The sequence below is a fragment of the Ambystoma mexicanum genome, chromosome 2p (assembly GCF_040938575.1).
Source record: "Ambystoma mexicanum isolate Mex_15411 chromosome 2p, UKY_AmexF1_1, whole genome shotgun sequence".
Taxonomy (NCBI): Eukaryota; Metazoa; Chordata; class Amphibia; order Caudata; family Ambystomatidae; genus Ambystoma; species Ambystoma mexicanum.
This window is the reverse complement of record NC_090923.1, coordinates 901,099,824-901,115,691: the sequence shown is the minus strand read 5'-3', so window position 1 is coordinate 901,115,691 and position 15,868 is coordinate 901,099,824.

The window sequence follows — 15,868 nt, the reverse complement described above, 5'->3', positions numbered from 1 at the left end:
GATTTAGCATTTGTGCAGATTAATACAGTGTGCCAGCTGACCAGATACACATATCCGGTCGGATCACCACGCTGTGTTACGCTGTAAAGCACTCCTCAAAGGAACGCTCTAAGGAAACGGTCTGTTTTGCAAAAATAACATACACACTTCTGTAAGTCAGGAAGGAACTCAAATTCCAGAATGACGACACTGGTAGACATCAAAATAGCCAGAGAGCACTTCTTACATAAGCTATTTGTGAGAGGTGAGTGGACTCATCCGGACCAAACGGGCTGGTTGCAGGCAATCACGCAACAGGTCACTGAAACAGGGTCAGATATATGGGGAGATCAGGGTCCCCTACATGTGGCCCTGAGTGAACTATATATGGCCCCTAAAGCCAAAGATGAACATAATAAGATTGCCAGGATAGCAGCATATTTGTATCTATATATGGGAGCCATGCAGGACAAATGTGCCGAAGGCCAAGATCTGGCAAATAGGCAACAGCTGGCGTTAGAAAAGGCCCAATCTGACCTGGTCTCTTCTGAGAAGAGGCTGCAGAGGAGCCAGGAGTCATAAAATGATAGTAGGCAGTATATCATTAAAATAAAAGAGGACATGGATATACTGCAACAGGAGAAGGCTGACCAAGATACCAGATCTCTGGCCTTGCAGAAGGAGTACCAAGAAGGTTTGGACTCCCTTCTGCAGAGCCAGAAAAAGCTGGAGCAACAACTGGACTTCAACAGGGCATGCACAGAACTGGTAGCCACCCTGAAAATTCGATTAGACAGAGAGAAAGAGGAAAGCAATAAATTGATTCTGAAAGACCTGGATACCCAGGCAGAGTTTGATCAGGAGCACCAGAAAGCTGGTGCCTTCCAAAGGCAAAGGGACGACCTGGCGGCACAGATGAAGGTGTCAGGAAAGGGACACCTTAGGCCAAGAAGTCTGCCACTTAAAAAGGAAAATGGAAGAAAATCACCTGGCCCTCCAGGGACTGGGTGACCTCCAAAAAGAACACCAGAACTTGTTAGAGCACACCAGGAGGGTGGAGGATGCTCTGGCAAGAAAGGAGCAGGCCAATAGGGACACAGCTCAGGAGGTAACCCTCCTGCAGTAGAGACTGGCCCAGTACTACAGGACCAATCAGGAGGCACAGAGAGAAAATGAGGCTCTCTGTCAGCACAATGATAGGCTCCAGCAACAGGTAGCGATGCAGGAGAGACTGATAGAGTCGAGTAAGGCCTTAACTGAGGAAGTGAAAGTGCAGGCTCTTGCATTGCAACAGGACGCAGGGGCAGATAGAGATGAGGTTCGCTGGGAAAGAGAAACTCCTGAGCATAACCTCAGGAGCCCTAGTACCAGAGGCCTTCATCTCTCCCAGTCCCTGGACTCTGCCACCCCCATGTCCCCTCGCGCACATGAGCCCAGGGCCATGGGGATGGCAGATTACTATCCAGCTAGAAGTATGGGGCTCATAGGCCAGTACCTTCCAGGAATGGATGGGCGGGCATCCGGGTATGGGCACCCAAGCACAGTGCAATTTAGTGGGGAACCTCAGGAGAGTAGGCCCATTAAGGGCATCCTGAAAACTTCTGCCGAGTTAGGTCAGTGGGGGTGGGGGTACCCATCAAATCCTGGCAGCAAGGAGGATTCTGAAGACTCCTCTGAACGGCGCAGGACACAGGAGACCAGGTCCCCACGTTCTGCCAGCCATTCCCAGGCTCGCAGAATCCGGGAAAACCTGGAAGATCAGACAGGGACCTCTGGGAGCAGTGCCTCTGAGTCAGAGGATGAATGGACCAGGGTTACCCGAACCAAAAAGGCCAATAAGGCAAAAAGGGCCTTGCTTAAGGACCCATTGAAGCAAATAAAGGCAATAAGGAGTGTCATCACGCCTTATCATAAGAACGCCAAGTATTCCGTTTGGGAACACTTGGAGCTCTATGAGCAAATGATGGAGACTTTCCATTTGAAGGACAGCAGTAGCTGCATCCAGTACGTCAAATGGACATTCTCCCCAGAATACTCCAGTTTCTTTGCGGGGCTGGAGGACCAAAATCATTTAAGATGGTCCACCTATAAGGCGGCCATCTTGAAACATTTTTCTGTTCACAGAAATCCTCAAGAGGCTCGCAAGGCAGCCTACAATTTGCAATGTGGGGAGGATCAGGCCCCACAAGAGTTTGTGCAAGAATTAAAACGTGCATTTGCGCAGACCACCAGAAGGGTGCGCACGGATAGCAGAGAATTTATCAATACGTTTTTCCATGCCTTACCCAAATACATAATGACCCAGCTCGTGAGAGATTTTCATGAGAAAAGATCTTTAGACTGGGTCATTGAACAGGCTACCCGGATCTATGAGGTGCAGAAGCCTATCGAAAATAAAAATAACGCGCCGAAAAACCCCAAAACCAACAGCACCCCTGCTGCTGCCAAGGTGGCAGAGGTAAAGGTTGCCCCCGTTTTAGATTTGGAGATGGGGGGCCTAAAAACCTGCCTGCACCAAATAATTCACAGCCCGGAAGGCCCTTGGGCCAGTCACAGACAGGGAGTCGAGGAGGTAGTCCCACAAATGGGGTCCCCCGCTCCCCTGACTATGTAAGTCCCCGCTATAAGGGAAACCGACCAATCCTGGGTTATGTGTGGACTCCTCCAGCCCAAGGGGGGGGATCCGGCCAAGCACCTAACCCAGGGAACTTCCCTCCCAACTTCCCACAGGAGGGCAGAAATTCTCCAAATCCTGGGCAGAACTTTTTCCCCAGGTATCCACCCAATTTCCAGCCCCAAAATCATCCATCCTTCTTTCCGCAATTCCCTGAGCCCAGACAACCTAATCCGGGAGAGGGGAGGCCAAGGGTGGAGGGGTACCAAAATCTTCCCAACCAGGGGTACTACCAGAGAAGGGATAGCTACCCTTCCCGGGATCAGCCCAGGGGAGAAAATAGAGCCCCGTATCAGCCTGAGCGGGTTTCACAACTTGAGCGCCAGGTCCAAAATATGGCACGAGATCTGGGTCACATACTGAGGGCTCAACAGAACCCTCAGATGAGCATGCCACGGCAGAATGCCCCAAACTCTGGACCTGGTGCTCCAGAACAATGACAGGGGCAGCACCCCGATAACACACCGGTTCCCAGGGAGGAGGCACAAGGGGAAGGGGGGTGTAAAGCCATGGAGGAAGCTTCCTTCCCAACTTGTGAACAGCCCATGGAAAACCAGGAACCGGAAACAAAATCTCCTACCCCTGAAAAACCTCCCTCCCAAGGAGCAGAGGGTGGGGGTAGGAGAAACAAAGGACCCAAACAGACCCACTTTGTGGAGGAGGTACAGGTCTTCCAATTTGAGGGAGAGGGATCCTCAGAGGATCCTGGGGAAAGGATCTTCTCCTTTAGAGATGGGGGAACTCCTCCCAAGGACAAATGGGTCCCAAGGGATGCCAATTCAGACTGGGGAGATATGGAGACTGAGCTACCGCCGCCCATCATCTCATCCCAGAACCCACGATACCGAAATCCCCTGGTTCAAACCCATCCTGGTGACTGCCTCCAAAAAGGGGGGGGGCAGCCCAGAACTGGAACCAGGGGAACCCACAATGGCTCTGATCTCCAGTTGCCAACTTTTTTTTCTTTCAGATTCCCAAGACTCTCCACAGAATTCTGCCCAAATCTCTTCGCTAGCAATGTCCAAAACCAGAAAGTTAGCCCACCAGTTGTCCAAAAATGTGCATTATCTGTGCCCCATTGAGGAGAAGGAGGGAAGATACTATGCCCCGTTACAAGTACAGGGGCAGGGTACAATTTTGGCACTGGTGGACACTGGATCCCAAGCTACCCTTCTGTCCAAAAGGGCCTTTGATGAACTAAATGCAGGAAGGGGGGAGAATTACTGTATTCCTCTCACCTCTCTTCCTGGACAACTGCAGAACTTTGACGGGAAGGAAATTCCCGTTGAGGGGACTGCAGACTTGGACATTAAAATTGGGCGACACAAGGTGAAACACCCAGTCATAGTAGTGACTCCAGAGGGCACCCCTTGTTTACTAGGGAATGACCTCCTGAGAAGGTTGTCACCCCTAATAGATTGTGTAAACAAGGTCCTCTGGACCCAGACTAGCCGACCAATAAAATTAAAACAGAGTGTCAACCATGTTAGTTTAAACGGCACCTGCCACATGGTTGAACAAAAATCTGACCAAGTAGAATTTCACTTCCAGAACAACCAAACTCCAGACATGACAGTAATAGCAGTAGGACAACAGACTGGTGATGGGGGGTCCTCTCTATTTCTGAAAATCAACCTTCCGTCCAGTTTAAGGTGGTATTCCACACTGGAAGGAAACACCCTGAAATTCTTCACTAATCCACAATCAGAAACTCCCACTCCTATAGTACAGAAAGATGTGAAATCAGCTCAGAGCCTGGCTGATATTCAGCAAATTGGAGAGCAGTTGTTCATCCCTGTCCAGTTAAATGATGGGAAGGACTCTGTTCTCGCTCGAGTGTGTGTGAACAACGGTAAGAGCTTCATCAGCGAAGCCATGTTCAGCCAACTCCCAAAAGATCCAGCCATTCCCACATTTAAACTGATAGACAAATGGGAAATGGACCTGGAAGCACCTAATTCCAAACATCTCCTGCCAAGCAGGTGTATGCTCAAAATCTCCATTGGCAACAAGAGCATAGTCCATAATTGTTGGGTCGTGCGAGACGTCACTGCCGCCTTTTACTTAGGCAGTGACATTCTCAATCGCTTTGCCATTAGTTTGGACCTAATAAACTTCAAAGCTTGGTCCCGATTAGCGGATAATCCCATGGGCTTTGATGATCCAGAAAAAGCATTTAGGTCAGCTCAATTGCTACCTTATGCAGTTGAAATTCAGATCAAAGAGGAAGTCACCATCCCAGAAAGGACCCGACAATTCTCCCTGGAAGTGAAAGTTAAAAGAGGACAACATTTGAAAAACCCTGATGCTTACATACATCTAAACGCTTCTCTCCAACAGTAAGGGTTGGGGGTAAACCCAACTCCATTAGTCAACATAGAACATGACACCATTCTAATAGAGGTGGATAACAGCGACTTAAAGAGTATTACTCTAGCCGCAGGCACCATTATTGGAATGGCGGTTGATGACCGACATTTTTCCATCGATTTAGGAAATGAACTGTTAGGACCAATCCCCAAGGACTGCTTTGACAGTGACAGTGATGACAATACAACACCAGACAGGATTTTTACCCGGCATGGGGGGAACTTCCTGGTGTACCCTTCCTGCCCCTATGGTAAGGAAGATGTGACTTGTGACTTCAGGAGGGATGAGGTGATTTTCCAGGTCCATGAGGGTTGCCTTTCCCACCTGAAGCCTCCAGTCCTCTGACCAGGGACTTCTCCACCCAGCTGGAGGAGGCCGCTGAGATAGCCAAACCAGAAGTCTTTCCAGGCTTCAGGCAGATGGTGGAAGAGAGAGTCAACCTAGCTGATGCCTGTGTGACTCTGGAACAGAAGCAAAAGTTGAAACAAGTTTTCTTGGATTTCCAAGATCTCTTTGCGGTAGACTCATATGACTGTGGTCGCACCGACATCCACACAACAACAATCCCCACGGACCCTGGCATGACTGCAGTGTTTGTGAAGCAATATCGCTTGCCTCTCGCATCAATGGAGTCCCTTACTGAAATAATTAAGAACCTGGAGTCCCGGGGAATAATCCGTCCAGTTCACAGCACCTTCAATAACCCGGTGCTGGGAATATTGAAGCCAAACGGCCAGTGGAGACTCTGCGCCGACCTCAGGGAGCTCAACAAACGGGTCCATACTTCCCGATGGCCTCTGCCCTACATTGACCAAGGGCTGGCCCAGATCCAGGGGTCACAGGTATTCACTGCAATAGACCTGACCAATGGATACTGGACTGTGCCTGTCAGTAGGGAGGACCAATACAAGCTGGCTTTTACCTTTGGGGGCCAGCAGTACACATGGACCCGGTCTCCCTTCGGATACCTCAACTCCGGCAATGAATTCAACATTTTCCTACATAAGGCCATGCCCGACCTGGGTGCAAGGGGTAACCTGGCTTATGTAGATGATGTCCTCATCAAAAGTTCATCTGTGGAGGAACACATAGCGGAGATCCGTTATGTTCTGACACAGTTGAGGGCCGCCGGAGCAGAACTTTCCTTTCAGAAAGCACAGTGGTGTAGAACCCGTGTTAATTTCTTGGGGCATGAGATTACTCCTCAGGGTCTCTGTCCCCAAGAAAAGAAAGTGGAAGCACTCCAGAAACTGAAAGACCCCACAACTCTGCGGGAACTAAGGAGCTTCCTCGGACTGACTAATTACAGCAGAAAGTTCATTCAAGGCTACACAGAGATCACTAGACCCCTGATTCATCTCTTGAAGGGGGGGTCAAGTGGGAATGGGGTCCAGAACAAGCCGAGGCAGTAAGACAACTCAAAAGAAGCCTCTCACAAGCGCCCTGCCTAGCTTACCATGTCAGAAACAAGGAGTTCTTCCTGGAGACAGGGTTCTCTAATACGTGCTTGACGGCAGTATTATACCAAAAGCATGACAAGGTCAATAAAGTAATCTCCTATGCGAGCAAAACTTTATCCTCTGTGGAGGAAAAATTCAACCATTGTGAGAAGGCACTCCTGGCAACGGTGTGGGCATTGAAGAATTACTGCCCGTTTATCCATGGGGAACACATCATAGTGGAGACTACACACCAGCCTCTGCAATATCTCCAAAGTGACAGAATCCGTCCGGAAATGTGAGTAATTCCCGAATTACTTCCTGGATTCTGTCAATGCAAGGCTTTCCTGTGGAGGTCAGATATGGCCAAAACAAGAAGAGTCCCCTCGCGCAAGGTCTGGCTGACTTGCATGATTGTGCCGGAGAAAGCTGTCTCGAGGACGAAAGTCTAAAAATCAAGGACAACATGGAGGCATACCTTAATTCCCCACACAAAGTCTTTGAAGAAGACAAGTGTGAGGGAATGCCCACTGTCTATGTGGATGGATGCTCTTACCATGTTGACAACGACAGGGAGAAAGAACTGGTGGCTGGCGTAGGGAATGCATGGGTGAAGGAGTTCCCAGAACCCTCCGCTTGATACAAAATTGGTCCCCAAAGTAGTCAGGTGGCAGAATTGATGGCTGTGCATCAGGCCATCCTCACTGCAGTCCAGCATCAACTCCACAAACTGGTCATAATCACAGATTCGGATTATGTACGGAACGGGTTCGTGGAGCACCTGGTTAACTGGAAAACCAGAGGCATGTTATGTGCTAATAAACCCTTGAAACATGGGAAGTTAATCCAAAACATTGATGATCTGGTCACATCTAATGGGATGACCATCTACTGGAAAAAGATCAAGGGTCATTCCAAAGTAGAGGGACCAGACAAAACTGGAAATGACTTAGCTGATCAGCTGGCCAAAACCAGGGCCATCCAAGGGGATCTAATCAAAATAGAGTCCCTATTGGGGGAAATCCAGGTTACTGCTATCACTAGGTCCCAGACAAATGCTCACAATGATCTTTCAACTGCCCAATGGAGCAAGGAGACCCCTGTTGCTGATTTGATTACAAATCAGAAGGGGGATCCAATTATTGGTAAGTTTTACCAACACCTTGAGGACCCTGAGAACTTTCCCCTGACGGATACCGATTACATTGGGAAAGAGGATCTAAGAGTGTTGATGAAATGTCCAAAAATGTTCCGAATCCAAGACGGTTTGCTGGTAAGGAAATCCAAAGCTGGCCACGATCAGTGGGTGGTTCCTACCTCATTCCGAAGCCTGATGTTAAGTCACGCCCATGATGCGGCCACCGCCTGTCATAGGGGGTTTCACACAACACTGGAAATCTTAAGAGAGGTTGCATACTGGCCACACATGGGGCAGGACCTCGACCAATACTTGAAGGAGTGTCTTGTGTGTGCACAATTTCAGCCATCATCCCTCACGCACCGTGCGCCTCTCCAAAAGAGGGGGATGACACTGCTATGGTCAGATTTGCAAATCGACTTTGTAGGCCCTGTGATTCGCTCGACTAGAGGAAACAAGTACATGTTGACCGTTACATGCTTGTTTACCAAGTGGGTGGAATGTCTCCCAGCCCCAAATTGCAAGGCAGAAACTGCAGCTGCCCTGATGATTAACCACATCTTTTCCCGTTTTGGTCTACCTCAAAGGATTGAGTCAGACAGGGGTAGCCACTTCACCAGTGAAGTAATGACAGAGATGTGGGAGATACTGGGGGTTAAAAGGAAGCTACACATTGCTTACAGGCCAGCTTCTTCTGGAGCAGTGGAGAGATACAACCGAACCATTGTGAGCATATTAAAGAAGTTTGTGGCAGATTCTGGGCCAAGTTGGGATATCCGATTACCTCTGGTCCTAATTCTGGTCCTAATGGCCATCAGATCTACCCCTACATCTGCAACCAAAATGTCACCATTTGAGTTGATGACTGGACGCAAGATGGTGCTTCCCCAGCATTTACTCTACAGAACCCAAGAGCAAACGTTGATAAATGCCTCCACAACTCATGAGTATGTGGAGAATTTAAGGAAACACCTTCAACATGCTTTTGCCTATGCTCAGCAGAATCTAGAAAGATCAGCCGAGAGTATGAAGACCCACTATGACCTGAAAACTTCCAGGAAGGAATATCAGGTGGGGGACCGGGTCTATTTATACAACTTCCAAAGAAACCAGGCAAGACAGCGCACATTTTTGCCTACATGGAAGGGACCCTTTGAGATTATAGACAAGATCTCCCCTGTGGCCTACAAGATCCGCATCCCCAAAGGCGGTTTGGCAGAGGGGGAAGACAAGTGGGTCCACATAAACCAGTTGAAGTGTTGCCATCCCAGGCACACTTTGCAGTAACTGGAGGAGTCCTCTGTAATCCCTGAGGGTACCGCTCCAGAGTAATTCAATTCCAACCCTAAAATGTCCTAGATATAGCCTATCAAATTCTGTGTTTCTCAAGTTTATGTGTTCCTGTCGCTTAATTTAAAAAAATGTGCATGTTCATATCTGTTGAGTTCTAAAATATATATGCCACCCCACTATATCAATGGTGGGGGAGAAATGTCCATGAATAGGTATTGCCGCTTTTCCTTTGTCGTCCTAGGAGAAAGAAAACCTTGAGACTGGCCAAGGAGGACGATCCGGAGACCGGGAGCAGAGACCCAAGGGCCCCGGGGTACCGCCCAATATTCCCATCAGGACCGGCGAGGAGAACCAATCGATCAGTACCGGATGGAGGAAAAGATGCTGAACTGTGCCATTTGCAGAATTGGAAGAAGATTATGCGGACATACCAGTGTGTGGGTCAAAACCTTCTGTGCACCCGACTCCCCATCGACTCAAATTCAAAGTGCAGTCACGTGCGGGGGCCTTGTTGGGTGTCCTGACCCACTTTTGAGCTATCATGCTGCAACATTTGGTGCTGTGGGCTTAGAAAATCCAAGATGGCCAAAAAGCCCACATGTGCGCCAGAATCCAGGAGAACCACGCAGTTTGTGCGTACACCAAAATGGCTGCCTAACTTGCCACCCACCAGTGCGAGCATGATGGGCCAGGGTGCCTTGAGCGGAATGGGTGCCAAAGGTAAAACAGCAGCACCTGTTAGCTCAAAAACGCTTTAAAATTACCTTTGGTTTCTCTGAATGCCAGCTCAAAATGCTTATTTTCAAACATTGCAACACATCCAAAAATCTCACTGAACACCAGCGAACATCTGGCAGAATGAAGTATGTGTGCATACAAAATCTGGGAAGATGAAGAGCCCAAAACAATGTTCATAACAAAACTGGCTGAGCTATGCATGTCAACAGCCTAACTGAAACTGGATTAAAACCACCAAAATCGAAATGTTTAAATTAACTGAGTGACCTACTTTTGAGTGTCACATAGTTTGTAACTGTTAAGATGTCATAGTTTTGAACTTAGAATCAGCATTCTAGCTGCATATGTAAAAATTGTATTGACTTAAACTGGGGAACAAAAAGTGACATTTTAGCAGAAACCTGGCTTAATGAAACTGAATTCTGCCTGACATCTACCCCCACAGGAGTTAAAATCTGCTCAGCCACTCTTCCCCTTGCCAAAAGGAGTTGTCACCTCTCTGATTAGATTAGGGGTGGAGCAGCTGGGGACTACAGGGAGGTGAACAAAGGCCTGTCCTGGACTCAGGCAAATGTTATATTGGGGGCGTCGTAAAAGTGGCTTCCTCTTGGGAGAAGTGGGAGGAGAAGTGCCTCTGGGAGCCACCCGAGCTGGAGGCGGGGACAGGCAGAAGCTTCCCCCGGTGCTTTGGAACCTAAACCACACCCCTTTTTGACCAGGGCATAATTTTAAAAAGATAGATAACTCATAGTGCAGACTTGTCAGAATTCTATAAGTAATATCATTATTTTTGTGATTTTTCTGTGAACATTTTGAGATGCGTTAGGTCCCTGTGGTGTATTCTGGGGGGTTGCTAGCGGAAAATAGGGTCTCACTCCAAATGTCTGCATGTTAAAAATCTGACACTTCATCAATTAATGTCCATAGTCCTTGCGCACATGTGTGTAAATTTGGGTAAATGTCCGATATTGCAAAACCAGTTAAAAAGCGCAAAATGTTGTCATTTTTTAATGCAAGCCCCCAGGAAGAGCAGAGTTTGAACAGAGTATACCTCATGTGATATGTGATGGGTGCATGTAATTTTAAACAACTGTGTATCTGTGCAATATGTATTTGGGTCAAATATAGATTTATGTGCAATTTGGCAGGGGAGTGTCCTTTCTGCAGGCCATAAAACAGCATCACCATGACTCACATTTCCTTTCCCCTATCAAGGAAGAGAGAAAAGCTTGACCAATGATCAGTTGAGAGAGGGGCTGGCTTAGTGATGCTGAGCACACACCCATTTTCAAAAGACATAAAAAGATCCACTGGAAGCTAGAGAGGACATTCAAATCCAGTTGCTGCGGAGCGTTTTGCCGGACCACACAACATCCAGAAGATACCAGTTCCAGACTGACTCCAGCTACATACTCCAGAACCTAGAACTTATACTTTAGAACCTAAATCAGAGGCCTAAAACCACAAGCTGAGTTCTCTGCAGCAGGCCTCAAATCATTGCAAGCTACTCACAGCCGGGCGAGCTGCTTGAATCCCTTGCCAAGAACTTTTGCTAGGACCAGTGCAGAGATCCAGGAGCCATGCAGAGACCGCTGTATCCGGACAGACCAGACCAGTGCCAGACCCGACCAGACCAGACCGTGCGGAACCGCAGACCCAGAGACCAGATCGCTGTGAAGTGCCGCTAGCCTGATTGATCAGATCCGTGACGAGGTCCAGTCCTTCCAAAATATATTGTGAGTACTTAGGTCAGATTGTGACAGAAATAAGCTCTTAGTTTAAAATAATCTAATCCAAACTATTTTAATCTAACCAGAACTGCCTCCTAGAAGTTGTCACTTGTCATTTTGTAAAGCTGCACCACTGTCACTTGTCAATTATGCCGCTGCAAAGCTGTCACCTGTCATTTTGAGTTTACTTTAAATACGAAAAACGACCTCTACAAAATCGTTCATATCTCTGGAACCGTTTGGGCTACGAACTTGGTTTAACTTTCCTCTGAAAGCTTAGGATCTAAGCTTTCCAACAAGCCTAGACCCGACATCCTCCTTATTATACTTTATCCGCAATCACGATTCACGCACTCGCGAATTTTACCGCGATTTACGATTTGGTTAAAAATCCAGCCACGTGTAACCATCAGCAGTCATTTCTTTCCTTGCTAAAAATTCGTTTGCCTCTTAATCACCATCTCTGAATCATTGCTAACGTAAGCCTGAACTCATCCCAAGTATCTCTCACTCACCCTGAACCTCCTAAAGGGAATTAAAAGCATTTCAGCAAATTTCTCACTTCATTGCCACCACATTCAAAGCACTTGGGCCTGTGTTTTAAAACTCATACCGGTTTTCTCTAAGCTTGCTGGGGGGGAACTGAATTTCGTATTGTATTTGATTGCATTCCTGAGAACTGTGTGCTCCTCTTTCCATCTACTTCCATGTCTTACATTGCATAGGGGAGGGGGGTGAATTGCCAGAGAAAAAGTGATTATCCTATCTTTTGCTAAAATCATCTCAAGTATTTCTGTACTGCATTTCATTCCTCATTGCTTTTCCCTTGAAATCATAAAAGTATTTTTGCTACTTGATCCATCCTATACTAACTCCTCATTGATTATAAAGAAGTGTGCTAGTGTCAGATTACCCATTGTTGATTAACATTATATTTATAAGGGCGATATTGATTATTAATTTATTATAAAAGCGTGGTATCTATATTTTGTCTTATTTCTCAAATAAACCTTTTAAACTTGCAAAACAGAACTACTTCTTGGCTCAGTGAGGTCAGGGGGATTCTAAGAGAGGGGTGTTATATAGGGGTAGTCATCCAGAACTCATGAACTGGACATAAAGATATATCAATAAGGGTTTCCATTCAGTATCCCAGACTAGGCATTGACTTAGCTGTAGTGTTGAATTGAATCTTCTTACATTACAAGGACTGCATGGAGTTGAACAATCTAATTTGCACGCGAACATCTCAACCAGTGCTCAATTTCAGTTCAGTTGAGCAGTAGTTGAAAGCTCATGGTTGAGCACTCTATTGATTTTTTGGTAGGGGAATTTATCAATCTCAGATGAAAAGGTAAGTGGGACCTGCTGCAGGATTCAAGTGTGCAGGGTCTGCTCATGCCAGAGACCAGTGATTTACTTGTGAGCTGCTGGAGCTGTGTAACTTTGTTTAACAGGAATTTGAACCCACAACATGGGGGAAAGCGGTTTTCATCCTAATATGCTCAAATGGGGAGGATAGGAGATGTATTATCCTGGCTAATCCCCGCGGTAAAAGACTGGGGATCCCAAATCTCACTTCATTTCTTTCCTTATCATGCAAACCTTCTCTGATGGAAGCATGACAGATGAATTCTATCATGTACCCTTGAAGTTGTATGACGTGAGAGGTAGATGTATCTGAATTCTCCTAGTATATAATACAATTTAGGGATTGAAACAGATTGATGTATTCCAGTGACCTTTGTATGTTTCAGTGGATTCAGCCATAATCAAAATATCATCTGGCTAAATTAAAAGAAAAAAAACCCTTGCACGTAGAAAGGTGGCTACTGGTCACCATTCTTTTGTAAAACAGCAGCCCATGGCACAGAGCCTACTGTAAAAAAACTGTAAAATGGAGGAATTCCAGGAGAATTGTAAAAATAATTACTTCTGAGTGGGTAACCTATAGAGGCCGTAAGGTAGGCTTCCTTGAGGTCCAGGTGTACCGACATGCCCACAGGGTCAGTATGTCTCATAAGAAGTCTATTTTTTCTTTCTATAAATGGTGGTAAACCGCAAACACTTTGAGTTCCTGTAGATAGGATACTGAACGGTAACCCTTGTCCTTCTTTTTGATCAGAAACAAATTACTGAAAAAGGACTCTGGATGTACCGGGGTCTGTTCTATTTCTCCTTTCTTAAGGAGTTCCTGAATTTCTCCTGAACTTTCTCTGGAGAAGGGGTTTCTTTCGAAATTGTTTACTTTGGAATGCCTACAAAGTCAATAAGAAACCCCATCATATCTTCCAGAACCCATGGCTCTGATGTTCGGTTCCAATGTTTCAGGAAATGGTGAGTCCTTCCCTGAGAGTGACATTGCAACACACAACATTTCAGCTCATCTTGATAAGATACTCTAGAGCCCCTCACATGGCGGCTGCATGGCTGTGACCTGCAGGTGTGTTGAGACTCCCTCAGAGACATTGATGGGAAGGGACCTGAAACTGATGGGGGCTACTACCCTTGCTATGCCTAACCCTGGTTGTGACCCTGGGTAACAACATTTTTTTCAAGGACATTTGAGTTCTATCCAGAGAGGTGAAGGTTCTCACATTGTTCCCCAGGTCCTTAACCAACTTTTCTAGAAACAAAAGTTCACCATCTGGAGGTACAGGGGAGTGAGGGCCAGCCAATCCACTGAGTTTGAGGTTTATTTTTAGTAGAATGTTCTTCCTCCTTTAATATGCAAATGAGGCTTTAGCATCACCCAGGAAATAGATTTCTTGATGGGCCCAACCTCTGAGCTACTCTGGGGCTACTTTTTCTAATTTAGATCTGGCTGCCTCAGTCATGTCCAAACGCTTCACCAAGGGTCGGGCTATAACCAGCATTTCGTCTTGGCAATTAAACATTGCCTTGTCTGTACCTTTTGCTGGGCCTCTCCCTTCCTCGACACAAGCACTGACAAATGTATTTCCACCATTGGAGCCTTTGTTCCACTTTACCCGGTATAGAGGGTCTAAGGGAATTTGTATTTAATTTTTGCTATGGGTGCATGCTCTAGTTTGGAGCAAAAACTGACCAGAGCATATTCTCCCAGATAGGACAAAAGGGACCACACAGAAGAATTTGAGTGGACCAGGATCTATCCCGGCTCTTATCCCAGTTCCTCCTTTGGCATAGGTCAACATACCCCTGTCCACGGCCCCAAATGTTCTCCCTCAGCCTGTCCCTTTATTCGTAGTAAAATACCCCATCCATTCACCATAGTTCCATGTTCCTTCTTCCATAAGGACATTGAGTTTAGGATGGCTGAACCTGAAGAAGGAGAGCATCAAGGGCCCTCAAGCTACTAAATGCCTTATTAGTGCAATACCCTCTGCTGTACTACTTCTGTGAAGTACAGCTCCTCTGACGTTCTCTGCATTATCTTGCAGCTCACGGTGTGCAGATACGCGTCGGTGCTCTTCTGTGTAGTAATGAGGGCAATGCATGTGTGGCAGGGTCAATGTTTCGCAAATGCTACATTTGTTTTGCAGGTTTCCTGGAGTCTTTTCCTGCCTTGGCTTTGCTTCGATCCAGAGTTGTGCTCGATTGTGTTTCGGTTAGATATTACTCGTGCTGCTAGTGAGTAACACTGGAGTAAATGATGCCAGTGGCTGGATAGCAACGGCAAAGGCGAAAATGGGGAAATAATGTCCACAGCAGGAAGTAACAGCATCAAGTAGTGAGGATATGTCACCGCCAATGGTGTCTCCATTCTGCTGTAGGTACCCCTCTTCTGTTGGTGCCAGCTGTCTCCACTCCGCATGAAATGTTGACAGTATAATAATGGCCCTGTCAGAATAGAACAATGCATGTGCCTTTTTGATGCACTTGGGGAGGCCTGCATGGGTTGGGATTGGAGGCCTTGAGAATGCTCTTTGGAAGTAGAGGAAGCCAGGTTGGATGGAGATGAAGTCTGAGAAAGAGGTGGTAGGATGTGCTCAAGCGATCGATGCAAGGTACCCAAACGTTCAACGCTATATTTAGGGTCCTCTGACATTAATCGGGCAGATAACCTTCCAGAGTCATTGGGAAAGTGATTCTCGCCAGCTCAATCTCACCATGCCTTCGACGCTACAAAAGACCAGTGAACATGCAGGGCTCTCCTCCAGGGATCAAGTGAAGATTGGCTGCTGCCTCAGCCAATCTGCATACGAAGAGCGGGTCTGCCTTAGGCACCCTGCCGTCCCTCTCTAAGGGTGTCCAAAGAAGAAACAAGAGGCCTCTGTTAAGAGATGGTGAAATGAAGAGAAGGGCATAAGCTTAAGACCGTTTCAAAACAGAGACAGAAGTTGGAAAACAAGGGTGCTGCAGCTGTCCCTGATTACTAAAGTCCCGTGCATGCCAAGGGAGGAAGCACATTATTTAAAATAAAAACCATTATAGATGGTATCAGCTGATCGTGGACACATCATTATATGGCCTATAACCTTTCCTTTGCTGTATAAAAGAGAGTTTAGGTTACATTGATCTAAAA